The sequence below is a fragment of the Halichoeres trimaculatus genome, unplaced genomic scaffold (assembly GCF_033239565.1).
Source record: "Halichoeres trimaculatus isolate MK-OKI-2021-1 unplaced genomic scaffold, fHalTri1.1 fHalTri1_scaffold_6, whole genome shotgun sequence".
Classification (NCBI taxonomy): Eukaryota; Metazoa; Chordata; class Actinopteri; order Labriformes; family Labridae; genus Halichoeres; species Halichoeres trimaculatus.
The window spans coordinates 23050076-23062121 of NW_027437184.1; the positions used below are offsets into that span (position 1 = coordinate 23050076).

At 39.0% G+C, this 12046-nt stretch overlaps 1 protein-coding gene across 3 annotated transcripts in view; it reads left to right on the plus strand.

Moving 5' to 3' along the window:
- The first annotated feature begins 1091 nt into the window (after window positions 1–1091).
- The window catches only part of LOC141791353 (roundabout homolog 1-like), a 126719-nt gene continuing 115764 nt past the window's right edge, over window positions 1092–12046 (plus strand). For 2 of the 3 annotated variants that reach the window (XM_074671731.1, XM_074671733.1), the window contains exons 1-2: window positions 1092–1156; window positions 2913–3042. The gene's annotated coding sequence lies outside the window, so the exon portion shown is untranslated. Of the gene's footprint in view, window positions 1157–2705; window positions 2793–2912; window positions 3043–12046 lie in introns of those variants that run through there. The other variant, XM_074671732.1, reaches the window with a different exon arrangement.

Below are 12046 nucleotides of genomic sequence, written 5' to 3' on the forward strand. Positions count from 1 at the left end.
GCGTGATAAAATATGGTACATTTTAGTTTGGAAAACTTGAAAGAATTTGATTACCCTAACCTAAGACACTTAATGATGTTAACCATGTTAACCACACCATGAAACTACTTGATACAAAATGACACAGTATTAACTTAATACAGTTAGACACACTGTCTTTTTCCAGGAGGGATGATATGATAGTATAGTAGCATAGCATAGTAAGTCTTAGAATGGGATATGGTTTGATACAGACTGACACCTTTATTTGTGATATTAAACATTTTAGTGTTCAAGTTGCATAATACAATACAACATATTTGGTTATGATACAATAGGATAGGACAGATTAGTTTATGACAGGGTACAGTTCAATATGATGATGATACGATACAATTTTGATGCGACTGAATGAGATCAGATACTCTTCAATATGGTGATGAGATGTGGTGCAATAAAACAAAATAGCACTAGTACTATTTGTTGTAATCTTTGTGTTAATAAGATAGAAAAAAAAAGTATTTAAAAAGAAATAGTTGACACTATCATTAATGTTAAATGTGAGCACCAACTGTCAATCAACAACCCCACATGCAAAACCCAGAGCCCAAACTGTGGCAGCCACAAAAGATATATTCTGCACCTCACCTGAGGAGCACATAAAACATAGAGCTCAATAAACACAACATCATGGGATACTTTCTCTAGCTCTGTATTTTCTTGTGGTTGTATCTTGCTTTGATTTCTTGTTGTATTTTGTAGATTTACCTTATGTTTTAATGTCTTTCATGTCGTGTTGTCTGTCTTGCTATCAAGTTTCCCAGAGTTGTTGAGTTATCTTTTCCTGAGCATTTGTCAATACTCTCGTGTCTCATGTCGCCCTGTGTGTATACCTGTGGTTCTGTTCTTGAGTTGTTTTTCAGTGTTTCTAGTTTTATTTTGTAGTATATTCTCTGTGTTTGCAATTCTAGTTTGTCTTCCTGTTTTTTTCCCCTCATATTGTGACGGCCTGCCTTAATTGTCCACACCTGTGCCATGTTGTCTCACCTGTGCCTTGTTGCTCATTACCCAGTGTGTGTATATTGCCCCTGTATTTCCTCCAGTCTGTGTCAGTTTGATATCAGCCTTTGCCATGGCCTTGTGGTTTTCACTTGTGTTTTTTATGGATGAATACAGCGTAAGTCTGTTTTGACTTTTCCTTGCTGAATCTTAATCAACTACTCATGCCCCACCTCGATTTTTGACTCTGGTGACACATAAGCTAAGTATAAAATAAAAGTTGTCATGATTCTCACCCCAGGCGTTAGTCAGAGCTGACTGACAGAAACTTTATGGACAGAAAAGAAACGCTCTTGCCAGAGCAAAGCAAGAGTTTCCTCACGAGTTCCCTCTTGAGATGATGATCTTTCCAATGTCACACTCACAAGTCTGCTGCTGTCAGCATGATAGATGACCATGATATTGACTTGAGGTTAATTCAAAAGCGTGCCGCCGAGTTAGATGAAGGATCAAGATAAAGGCAGTGCTGATAAGAGTGCAGGTGAAAAGAAAATTGTATTGGGTCAGACGCCCTGATGCCCCTCAGACTCTACAACTCTGGCCACCATTGTCTCTTCTGATAAATCTACGAGACTATAGTTAAAGGAGCCAAAAGGCTGCATCATAAAATAACCTCACTATACATTTAGCTTTAATGTATGCTGTGCAGGTCTCTTTTTTTAAAATTTTTTATCTGAATTAGAAAGAAACATTTGACCATGATTCTCCCTGAAGTATCAACAATGCAGAACTATGCTGGGTGCTTTTTTGAATACAACACAAATTTCTACATGAAGCACTTGTGTGTTTGCCTGATTTGTTTAATCCACTGAGCCTATCACACTGACACTTGCTAGATTGAATTGAATAAGTAGCTGCTGAGCCATGTTGCGGATCAATTCTCCTTTTGTTACACACTTCATTACACAGAAGAAGATGCAACCATCACTCATTGTAGACAATGGAATAAAAAAAATCAATTATTGTTGAAAACATTTTATTTGTTTGGGCATAAATGGAAGCTAAACAGGACACTGTAGCAGTAGATAGCACAAAAAGGGCACAAAGACATTGGATTCAGGTAGACTCAAAAATCAAATATATCTCCCGGTGTGTAAGTGTGTTTGTGTTGCTATCTCTATGATGTATTGGGTATTTTTTCTGCCTTGTGGCCCATGCATGCTAAGGTTTTAGCACCCCCACTGTATACCTGAATAGAGCAAAAAATAAATGGGCAAAAACCATTTCGATTTCACTAGATGACAGAGACAGAGGCAGGATGGTTTTTGCTGCAGGTGAACGTGGACTCTGTGGGATGCTTTTCTGCAGATTGTGAACAACAATTCAGGGATGTGTGCCCATGTTGAAACAAAAACACATACTGTGGTTGTCTGTCCACTGCTGCATGTTGCAGAGCTGCCTAATAATAAATCCTCTAAAACTATACTGCAGATGTGCAATGAAATTGCGTCAAACCAGGGGAAATTAAACTAATTTTGCAACACAATTTGTTTGAATAAATTGAAAATATCTGTGAAATATTGGTAGTGTTAGTAATTTAGAAACAGTGCTGCTACATTCAAGACACTCAGAAAAATAATATAAAAACACGTTCTTGTTCAATATTCTGAGAAAATGAAATGAATATGCTAATTTTATTGTTAAAATTCAACATTTTCCAGTGTCCTTGAGTGTGTGAGGCTTAATCTGTGAGAGAGAATTGTCTGAGTGCAGCCTTAGGACCCTGAGGATATTGGACCTAGGTTGCTGCAGAGGTAGGTTTGTGATTTGTATGCACCCCATCTGATAGCGTCTCCTGGATCACAGATGGATTATTTAGGCTTTTCCTTCAGCATCGGCACCTTCTTTTGATTTTTCCTCCCTTTTTTTTACAGGTTGGTGTCTTTTTCTTTCTGTCTTTGCCTTCACTGTTGGGTGCTTGGATGCATCATGAACATCCGCTGGCAAAGATTTGTCTTTACAAAAGAAAATGGAGCAATAAAGCTGAAGGAATAACCAGGAGGGGTAAGTTTTAAAGTTGAACTCTTCTGTATTAGTGAAGCACAGTTTGATGCTCGTGAAATTTTACTATTGTGAGTGTGCATGCTGTTGGCAAAGCTGAATTGTCGGGGAATTGAATCTTCTCCCTGCTCATTGATTCACACAGGAGCAGATGCTGTCCACGTGCTGGGGTACTGAAAGTTATTTGTGGCTAATACAAATTTGCAGTGATTGTTATTTGTATTCTGATAGCTACATGCCCCCCATACAAGCAAAAGCTGCAGAGTACTCATCTTGTTTTAGGTGCCTCTTTAAATTTTGACAGGTGAGAAGTTTAAGTTTGCCTGCTTGATTTTTTTCTTTTTTACTTGTCTTACTTAATGAAGATAAAAATGTAGATATTTGTTTTTGAAAACATCTTAAAGAGCCATACTTCTAATCAGTCTATATAAACTGCATGTTTTTTTTTTTTTTTGACATTTTCATTTTCATGCATGGGTAAAAACTCACAGTTGCATTTAACACAAAGTCCTCAGCCTTTTATCTCTCCAGGGTCTCTGTTTCTGCTTTTTCCAGCTCCTAAATCTGGAAATCCTTTGAGGGATTCAAACCCCAAAGGGGATTAAGCGATGGATGTGTAACAGCTCCTAAAATTACATTCAAACAAACTCATATCTTAATGGATCACTAAATCTGTTGGATTTATTTTGTTTGGGTGCACCATCAGCTCAAAAAGACCTCTCCTCACAAATAAATTTCTCTTAACTCACTCGCCTTCCCACATAAAGGGGAGATATCTGCACACAGAGAGGAGGTACAGTGTGATAAGCATTCTACAGAAGAGCATCGACTGAAAAATCCATTGCCAAGTTGAGTGGAGTCACTGGATTCATCCACTATTAAATCCCTTAATCTGTAAATGCCTTCAAGCAGGCCTGAGGTGTTTCTCAAGGAGGAATGAAACAAAGGTTTGCTGCAGTCACGGCGCCTTGCTGTGTGGTCATCAATATTTTCTTCTTTCCTCCTAACACCCAACACCAGAGTTCTGCTCAAATATTTATACAGATGGTACGCCAAACCAAATCATAGACTGTGAGTAAAAAGTGAACAAGGCATCTTTCTTTCAAAAGTGAAGCCAATGCAGGAATACTTTCAAACTGCATTCCTTGCAAATATTGACTGGTTGCATAGATACAGGTTAGGGAATGACTTCTGGGTGGATTAATGCGTTCAGGAGACATTTTAAAGCAAGTTTATGATCTTGTCTGCTTTTAACATTTCATTCTTTAAAACATGATTCAGTTTAAAGAGGGGTATGGTGCTCCTTTCAGGATTTATTAAATCCTTCTGGTACACTAGTAGGAGCTTTACAATTTGCAACTGGAACTCACACTGGTGTTTTAGAAAAAAAAAACATTTCACCCTCTGTCTGATATATTTTTGGGGACAGCAGTATGGGCAGACTACTGTGTTTGGGGCCCGCCCTTTAGGGATGCCATAAAGACTTTGTGATGTGTTTAGAACAAACCATTTTGAGCATTTACAGACAGATTCAAAGATTTCTACAACATATAAACATGTAACAGTCTGAAAATTTGCTCATATTTAGTATAAACATCCAGCATTGTTACTGTCTACTCATGTTTAAAATATTGGGAAGCGTAATAACCCCTCTTTAAATTTAAATTGACAGTAATACAGGGTATCCCTCAGGAAGTGACTACCTGGGACTGAATGCAAACTAACCAGGGCAACAGCCTGGTAATGTGCATCTACTTCTTGTCCAAATAAAGTCACATTTGAGATACAAAGATGCTAACTTATTGTCCCCTGGCTAAGAAACAGTTTCCACTAGCCTGTAGGTGATGTCAGTTTGGGGCTGCAGCAGCTCAGAAACTGAGCTGCTGCAGCCCCAAACTGACATCCCCATCACCAAGAAAGAAAATTGGGCTGATGGCTGGAGAGATGCTTCTTCACTTAGCTGGTGTAGCCAGGTAGAAGCCCTTACACATGGTACTGGCCTGTTTGGTGGGTCTATGAAAATGCAGCCCACTCACTCTTAAATCCTTTTAAAATGCCTGTTAGTAAATGTCCGTGCTTTTTGGTCTATCTGTGACTCACATATTTCAACGGATGAGAGAAAAAGTTCAATTTCCCCCTCAGGTTATTGGGTCTAACCTTAACAGTGGGACATGTCCTCATTAACTGTGGACAAAAGATGCTTTTCCTTCTTGTTTACAGTCAGAACATTGAAGCCTCTATGAGGAACTCTGTTTCTGTCAATTTTACATGTGTAGGTCATACTTTCCAACATAACAAGTCCTTTTTTAATAGTCATGTGATTCATTCACAATAATTATGTCTTGTATAGTATTTTTTTTTACTCGTCTGTGACACCAACACCAACCAATCATTATGATGGCTACAGACTTTGAAAATTACTCAACAGAACTTGTCGATCTTTTCCCTGGTGGTCTTCTTTCTTTTGTAGGTCACAAAGAGGCACCACTGATAGTTCCAGTCTGTATCATAACCAGGTTAAAAATACTTATAGGAGCTTTAATTTGTAGCCAGGTTCAATTAGGTTGGGTTTTGACCCTAACAAAGCCTGTTTTGAATATTTCTCACTTCTCCTCGTTCATCCCACTATAAGAATAGTTAAGAGACACCCATTGTTGTGGAGTCAAAGTATACCACAATTAATAAAGTAGTGTACAGTCAGTGGTCTTCAACCCTGCATACACAGCCCTGAAATTAACAGTATAAAAAGATAACGACCATGTAATCCTTTTTTATTATTTCAAAATAGCTCACCATAAAATCCTCGGCTCTGAACCTCCTTTATTGTGAGCAGAGAGAAGCAACTGAGTGAATCATTTCAGACACAACCATAAGCTATCTTGGTCATTCATCCTCTGGGGTCAAAGGTCACTTCCCCTTGTGGCCATAGTCCACTGGATCATCCGTCACTCCTCAGGCTACTTCCTCTACCCCATAATGCCTACTCAGCCGGCTATGACTTGTCACCATGAGCCCTGACAGAGCCCCAGACGTTGCCTCTCATACTTTTAATATCCTTTGTCTTGCTCTGATAGCTCCCATAATGCATTATAGAGGCAGTGATGAAAGCCCGCATTTGTCTCCACGACCATTTCCCCAAAAGACGCGGCCATATGTCAGCGATAACCGCCAGATGTTGATAAGAGCTCTCAAATCTAACATGAGGAGACAGTGAGCCTTGTGCAACGTTCAAGTAGAAATGAATATGTTATTTGATTGACAGTGATATATGCAGGTGGTTTGTGTGTTTGAGTACATCAAATGAATGAGTCTGTCTGTGGATAGTAAAAGCTCTCTTTTCCATATACCTCCCACTGCTGCCTTGATTTAGACTCTGGTGGGAAAACAGTCGGTGAATCACACTTCCTGCTTGTGCCCCCTGCTCTCCTTCAGGATCCCTGTGGTGTTGTAGTATAGAGCCGCTGATTAACCACCAAATCTACTTCTACAGTGTGCAGAGAGGTTTGATATGTTTGTCTTTAAACACAACCATGAACAAATCCAGTGAGCAAAGTGCTGCTAAATGAAATAAAGGAGCTTTTTTTTTTGCAGATGCTATAGGTGCATTGAAAACATCTTGTTTTCCCTGCAGCTTGCGTCCACTCTAAAGTAAATATGTCCGTTGAATTTAACTATCTCCCTGCATCTTTTGACAGCACGTACCTGGTATAACATATTGCATTGCTTGTATCTGTCTCTATGAGTGCAGGGAATTGAACTTAGAGGGGGGAAAAGATGGAATGGGGGATGCTGGGAGCTGATTTCGTTCACGCTCCGGTGCTCTCTACAGTATGTGATCTGTCTGCTGTGATATAAGGGAGGCTCCTGTTCTGTCTTATTGACAATATGTTAGATGGTAAGCTGTGATTATTCCCCAGTAGACAGAAAGAGGAAGGGGAAATCAGCACTCCTGTCTCCTTTGATCTGCAGACTCCCCCTATTAGCTCAGAGCCTGTGCAGATGACTCTTGAAGATATTTCAGTTAGACAACTTTGGATGCATTGACTGTCCTAAAGCATGCATATTTGTGTATTCATAAGAATGACTGCTACCTATAAATTCCATGATTTTAACATTTGTGTCTCTAACACACAATTGCCCCTCTTATGACACCCAGACTATACCAAAACTAGGCATGAAATTGTTGTGTATACTTCTTATCCTCATATATTGCACCTCTGGCTTTGTCTTAATGAATTTCCTGAGATTTACAGCTCTCCCAGTCTCGTCACATCAGGTTTTTGATGTCCTAGTTTTAAGTGTAACGCATTTCCATTGGTTTCGGCAGCATATCCCATAAACGTTTATGTGCTTTTATTGCTCAAGTCATGTCTCACCAAGATTTTTTTTTTTTTGTCTTGCATCCCGGATTTAATATACTTTCCCTTCCCCACCCATGTTCTGTCATCCCCCACTCTGTATGCCCCTTAAGATGTGTTAGATAAAGCCAAACAAAGCAATGTTGCTATAGCCACCCACATTTAATATTCAGCACTCTGCAAAATGCAATATTCCATGCTCATTATGTTGGTAATATATCCACATGTAATCATTTGTGTCAGCAAATTTCAATATGAATGGAGTTAATATTGAATATTATAGTACAATGTTATATTATTGTTTCTGGCTTTTGTGGCTTATATTTACCACACAGAGAATCACCACCTGAGTTATTTTACTACACGACGATATCGTTTTGAAGTTTATATTATGGGGTCACAAATACAAATATGCATTTCTACGGAGGTGAACACATGAGCAAACAGGCACTATGTAGGCTAATGTCGCTAACTATAAAAGCTACTAGAAGAAAAATAGGATATTCCTGCAAAGCACATCTTTGAGTTCATATGAAGTATCCACTTTCAGGAAGATGTTCCACTGAAGCATGTTCATAGTGGTGGATATGTGCTGCTATCTATAATGTTAGTTTGTAAGTACCCTGATTCTTCAGAAGACAAACAACAAAGCTGGAGTGAGGATTTTCAGGAGGTAATTTCAGATGATAAATGGACCAAAGCCTGCCAGAAGGCTCAAACACAAACAATTAACAACCATTCTAAGCCTGGGTAACATTACGGATTTTCTACTTTTAACACCATTGAAACTACACCACTGAATACTTGTGTCCCAGATGTATGTTTCAAACATAAAAACCCTAAAAGAGCATTTTTCCCATCTTGACGCATGTATATGAATGTAGATTAGTCAAAAGTTTTTGAAGGAGGGAAATGATAAGTTGCAAAATGAGATTCTTTTTTGCCAAAGTTTTACATTTTGATATTTATCCCAGTGACTTTAATAGTAAGAATGGGAAACTAACACATCTGTTCTTATTTGTTGTTGGAGGAAAATTAAAAAAAAAAAAAACACAACCCAGTCATGCATCATTAGTCAGTATTCTGAGGCTTAATTAGCTTTAAAAAATCAAGGAAACTGACAAAAGGAAAAAAATGGAAGTTTCTAAGAAAACGTTTTTAACAGCTTTTTGATACTAAATAACATAAGGTTAGAAACATGGACTGTGACGGGAGCAGGGTGGGATAACTGTATCACTAAAACCAAGAAGTTCATGTCTATGTCTGAATATAACTTCCTAGTTTTAGTTGTTTCTCCTTGTCTTAGTCAAAGCATCAATGTCATGCTCATGGTGGAACTCAGATTTGAGGTTTGGCAACTTCACAGCAACACTGAGTCAAGTCCCAAGTCCTCAGTTGTGTTATTTTTTTCAGGTCACCAAAGAATCAGTTGATGTAAACTGAGCAGCAGCAGTACACACTCAAACCTACTTGCAGCCCACTCGTGACCGATCAGCATTTTATCCAACCAAAAACACTGAAGTAATGCTTGAGCCACTTCAGTTGTTAGCAACATAGCAATGCTATCAACAATCTGGTTGGCAAACTGTAGCACCTCACTCAACTTTCTAGTTACATCCCGAGCAGACGTCTTCTACAATGTAAGGCTGTGTCCATCCCCCCATGCTAGCTGTAAAATCTTAAACATTTCTGGTATCTGTACCCATCCTTGCAGGCTTCACACAACTTGCAACCTCTGGTCTTGAGAAATGACGCCACTGAAAAATGAGAAACTGCCGTTCCTCAAATGTCCACTTGAGGCTGGCTCTAATGACCATCAACATACCCATTCAAAAAGCACATTATTATAACAGAAATAAACATGTTTTTTTTTTTTTTTTTTTTTTTAAGAAAACTGTTTTGGTCTAATGAGCTAATTATGTTGATTATTTCTAATCAGTCATTAGTTTTGAAGCAATATAAGTTACAGCTCTCACACAACTGGGGCTGTAGCTTATGAGACATGACATTGTAGCTGATGGTGAGGCAGCTCAGTGCCTCCCAATTCCTGGTCTACCCCTGCAATTGATAGTTTGTAAGTTAGTTGAGTCAGTTTGAGGCATTTTAAATTTTGCAGTTACCGACTACAGACTTCAGAACTCAGCTTCAGAAAGTAAAGGGTGACGTTACGAAGACTTTGTCTGGTAATATCAATAAAAATGAAAACATATCAGTCACCTTTACCATCTTCAAATCCTTTGTGCAGTTGATGCTCAAGTTCAAGTCTGAGTCATTAGTGCATGAGTCGAAGTCGAGTTACAAGTCTTTTAATTCAGGGCTCAAGAGTTTTGATCTGAGAAAAAATTCAGAGCATCCACCACCCATCCATTGCCTATACTGCTGAGCATATATGGGGTCAAAGTCATGGTTGAACATTGTTTGTGCATCATGATTTCTCTTGGTAAACTGATAGTGTCATTTCAGCACAAAGAGGCGGCTGACCAACTGACCGACTGACCTACATAACCATCCCAGAGCAGTGTCACAGCCACAGCGCCCCACAGATGAGATGGGATACCATTGCACCCACCTTGCATTATACAAAAAAGAAAAACAAGATGAGAATTTTGTTAAGTTTGCATTTTTTAAGGGAGGGAAATGAAAGGAAACACCAACTCTGTTATAATGACATTCTTCCCATGGTCTGCTAAATTGAAAGTATCATCATGAATCTGCTATTCAGCTCTTTTATTTGTTGGCCAAAATACTTGCCTTCAGTTACATAAAAGATTGACGAGAAAAAAAAAAAAAACTACAACAAACAAATATTAAATGTGCACAGTGAGAGATTTCATAATTTTCATCGGTACAAAAAACAAAAACATATTTGCTCTAATTTCCTCAAACAAGCAGGATTTCTCTAGACATTAGATTTATCTGATTCACAAAACCAATAATTATCCTCTCCTTCTCATCACTGCCTGCACAGTTTTTTCACTTTTTACTCAAGTTTCTGGCATATTCACAGCATTGGCTGTTGCTTTGCATTTCTCAGAACAATTAAAGTGGAGCAGGGAGTCGGTGGCCGCAGGGTGCCAATGCGTCCCAGGAATCTGGCCGTCCATCAGACAGCTCGGATGAGTAGCAAAGCTTTTTGTTCCACAGATGGCTGATCAGTACAACTGACTTCCTATTTCTCTAGCCTGGCGCTGTCACTGCATCTCATCACCATTCCCACTTGAGAGCAGGGATGTGTTTTATCTTTAGTGAGTGTGTGTATTTGTTCAGAGAGGTTAGGTTAGGATGTGCAGCAGGTAAAAAGTGAGAATATTCTTGTTGTGTTTGACTTGGATTATGTATGAGCACATGAAATTTTTATGGTGAACTTGAACACAAAATACATTTATGCATGTTTGCGCAAAGCGCACAGAGAGAATGTCAGAAATGTACCGTATAAGCTTACTCATGTGCTGAAATATGATAGGGAAAGCAACACTGGAGCCGTAGTAATCTGCATTCCTTGTTTTTGAAGGGATTGGATGAGACTGAAGCAGACAGACTCAGAGTTTGGCTACGTGCTGGGTGGGTTTCAGAGGAAAGTCCATCTGTCTTCCTCTATTCTTTGTTGTGGAATTTTACACAGGAACAGGGACATGCTTGTACACAACGCTTGCCAGCAGAAAAGATGGTGGACATGTAGTTTGTGTGATTACACTGGACGAGAAAACGTTTTAGAGATAATCGATTTCCTTTGGAATTTGTTTCACGATTGACCATGCTTTTGCTTTTTTTCATTGAGATTTTACGAGCAAATGAAAACAGAAGCTCCAGCAGATCGAAAGAGTAAAACTAATGCACAAAAACGGCCTGATGTGCAGATGTGACGAGACATTATACAGAGATATCAAAGTATGGATAAGAAACAGGGATCAAGGGGAACACAGCCCCTGCAGAGCAGCAAACACCCTGGAGAGAATAATGCATATTCCTGACTGAGAAGGAATGCAAAGCAACAGTACAACAGCCCCTTCATGTTATGCATACTGTGCTATTAAGGAGGTGGTAAAGGAAGAGTGCTTTTCCTTCAAGGCAAGTGCTCCATCTGCAAGACTTATATAAAAATGTCTTCATACCCTTAACAGAAGGAGGTCTGGGCTTGATCCATAGAAATGTCTGATTTTTCTGTTATGTGAAAAGAGGAAGTTTGGCGGAGATGCATCCCAGAAGAAAACTCACACCTAAGAGATTCAGCCAAAAAAAAAGAAGTTTTTCTTTATCAAAAATGGAGTTAAGCTCATGTAAGACTTTCCTAGAAATGATCTGTTGGTGCAAATAAGACCCTGTCTTCTTTTAATGCCTAAAGATGCAGGTAGGAAATCCTGGAAAGGAAGGTCAGAGGGTTTAAGGGGCGTGTGCTATAATCTATGAGTGCTTCTATTCTGATTCTCTGTTGGCCTAAAGGATTTTTTATATCGACTCCACTGCATCAATCCTGACCTCTACCCACTCTGCACTTTTACTCGCTCTCATGTGCTTATCTGTCAGAAGTGACTGGAGAGCGTAACTTTTATCTTCTTTTGCAGTAGATATTTTTTTATTGCAGTAAATTTTGAGCAATAGTTTGTTAATTGCTAGGGATTTTGGCACAGGTTCCAAAAGACGTAGACACC